The 3,017-nt window shown below is 42.3% G+C and overlaps 1 long non-coding RNA gene across 1 annotated transcript; it reads left to right on the top strand.

Annotated features, from left to right (window-relative positions):
- Positions 1 to 267: 267 nt before the first annotated feature.
- On the top strand, positions 268 to 979 carry LOC122020911. Its single transcript, XR_006122367.1, has 4 exons — positions 268 to 285; positions 431 to 491; positions 572 to 644; positions 922 to 979. It is a non-coding gene; the product is annotated as an uncharacterized LOC122020911 (long non-coding RNA).
- The last annotated feature ends 2,038 nt before the right edge of the window (positions 980 to 3,017 follow it).

Consider the following 3,017-nt stretch of genomic DNA (forward strand, 5'->3'; position numbering starts at 1 on the left):
GCGACCGCCGACCGAGCCTGCTTCCATCTCTTTGCGGACACCAGGGGCCGTCGGAAATCGAGCATCTGAACCCTAGGTCTGGTTCCTGGGCGCCGGCCGAAGATTTCCTTCCTCCTCCGGCCGTGCGAGCACAAGGGATGCAGATCCCTTGCCGACAGCCGATTTCCCTTCATCTTCCGGCCACTGCTTTGCACTCCTCAGCCTTGTTGCCGGTCACCGTGTTGTTCCTCTGTGCTGTGCCCTAGATTTTCTTGTTCTGCCGGATTCAAACCAGACAGTGGTGAGGTGAGCAGCTTGTCTTTGTTGTTCCTATGTATTAGATCACTGATTGTAGTACTCTTCCGAGTTGAGGTTGGGTTACAGATTCAATCAGTAGCACTTGAACCTCTTGGATTACGGCAAGTGCTGATTTTTGGGTATTTTGATTTAGGGATCAGTTATCAGCGGCTGAGGGAAAACGATTGGCACTATTGTAGGTACGGCAGATTTGGGTATGTACTGTTCGTATCATATGTCATGCTAGTTGGATCATTTTTAGCTTCGGACAACATTGATTTTGAGTGATCCACAGTTCCGATGATCCCGCTTCGGCGGTGACGCCCTCGGGCCGTATCCCACCAGCGGTCACTTGATTGTGAATTGAGGTAAGGAGTATGTAACTGGTTTTGGATGTAGATCAAAATAAATTTGGATTATTTGATTGGTTGATATATGTGTCGAATTAGGACTAAATCGGGTAAGATGCTATGATTAACCATGTTTATTACAAGTCCTAATTCGAATGGATTAGAAACGATTGAGGAGTTAAATGATTCAATTAGGGTTTATAATTGGATCTGAGTTTATATTAGCTTCTTGAGGATTTGATTTAGCTAATTTATTTATATGTATTTAGCTAAATTTGGATACCATGTGTTACAGGACTTTGATTCGAGACGGTGTCTCGACGAGGATTTATTCGGATACGATCTTTCTTATTGGAGGCGGGTACTTTGACTTATGTCTTTTGATATGCATGATAATATGTTTAACATATAACAATAATTGTGTTATCTGTTTGTTTCGGTTGGTCGCTACATGATTAGTTACATGTTTGTTTGTTTATTTATGCTGCACTGCATGATATCTACCTGATCACATATGCTTTAGGTAGTGAACCAACCACATGCTATGATATGTTCTGGATCTAGGGTTTATTTGATACCCTATTTGATTGGTGTACCTTCTATTTGATACTTCTTCCAGTGGTACACACTTGTATTTAGTTATATGGACTATGCCATGTTTTTAGTGTCATGCATCATGATTGCATGCTGTGCGATTGTCGGCTCCACTTTGGTTGAGCCCATCGCCAGTTACATGTGCTGCACACACCACCCATGGATTAGTTGTATATCTGGCTGGTGTGTGGCGGTTCTTTGCTGGCTCCGTTGGTGCGAGGACTCGCTGCTATCGATTCGATTCCGCCTGGCTCGTTGGCATTTAGGGTAGCGTGGTGTAGCCGCAGATGGTGGACTCTTTGGCTCCGTTGGTCGGAGACTCGGTAGCCTGGCAGAGATTTCCTCCCGTCGTCGTATCGGGAGATGAGAGCATTGAGCTCCCCATTTATGATTTGGGGCGGAGGGGAGTACTCGAAAACATTCCGTCCACTCGACCTGGGCAGCAAGTGATGTCCGAGTGCACGGTCACCATATGCATTTATTGCATTTTATTGTTGTGATTGCTGCACTTATATACTGCATTTGTATGGATGCATTTGATTGACATGCATACAGGATTATGATTTCTTCGGTCTGACGACTTGTTACCTTTGTACCTTGATCCCGGTTAGTACAGTTATCTCCTGATTTCGTTTCAGTTGCATTTATTCCTTCTCGTATTTAGGAGACTGTACGCATGATTAGTGTTGTCTGTTATTTATTTTATTATGCATATCAGTTGTACCTGCTGAGTGTTGGACTCACCCCGCCTCCATTGTTGATATTTTCAGGTTGAGGCTGTCGGAGCAGTTCTAGTCACTGGCCCCCCCATATGCACGTAGAGCTAGTTCTCTACTAGTTCGTTATTGGTTTTATTTTGGCCTTTTTCTATATCAGACTTTGTTTTAGTATTGTCTTTGGATTTTTCCTATAGATATTGTATGGATTGACACCTTTTTATGGATTTTTGATATGGTATTGGATTTCATTCTACTACGTACCTGCCTGGACGGCAGAAGAGGTGAGTTCGTTGGATTTGAGCTTTACGAGTGTAGTGGAGTAGGGTGGATTTTGAGTCAGAGTCCTATTGTTATTGATTAGTATTATTAACTGTGTGGTTGTGACAGCCAGAGGCTGAATATCTTTATAAACTGCGTGGTGTTTGTTTTTATTTATTGTTATCATTCCAGCCGCCTGTGGCTGATGTATATGTGATATGTAGAAAGTTTCATATTGTCCGCCGTACAGGGGAGATGCTGTCGAAATTTCTTCGGACAGAGACTCCTCTGGGGCGTGACAGCAACTTTACTAAGCAACTATCTTTTTCATCAGTATCTAAGTCGCATGCACCCTTTCTGAACATTGCTTCAAGTTTCTGTATGCGTTCATCTTGATTTGATATGCATGAATTTTGCTCGACGATGCATGCATTTTGTTATGAGATTAATATCTTTGCCTCCATCAACTCCTTTTGCTGAACGATAAACTGCTCATTGACAAGATGTTTCTTCACTATGCTGCCAACATTAAAATAGAATGTTGGAGTAACATGGCCTCTAACACCCCTCACACGCCCTAAATGCTCCTCAGATGAAAGTGCTTTTGAAAGGATATCTGTGTTTGCCTCTTCTAATTGCAACTTACCCTCCCATTTTTGTTGCACATAATCATCCTATCGTGCAAAAGAAAACAAAATAATTACTGGTATAAAATAAATTACTGGTGCATAACATCGTTTTTGATGAAGAAACGAATTTGATGCATATGCAGATTTTGATGCAGAAGCAGATGCAGATTTTGATGAAACGATTTTGATGC

Source organism: Zingiber officinale, chromosome 9A, assembly GCF_018446385.1.
Source record: "Zingiber officinale cultivar Zhangliang chromosome 9A, Zo_v1.1, whole genome shotgun sequence".
NCBI lineage: Eukaryota > Viridiplantae > Streptophyta > Magnoliopsida > Zingiberales > Zingiberaceae > Zingiber > Zingiber officinale.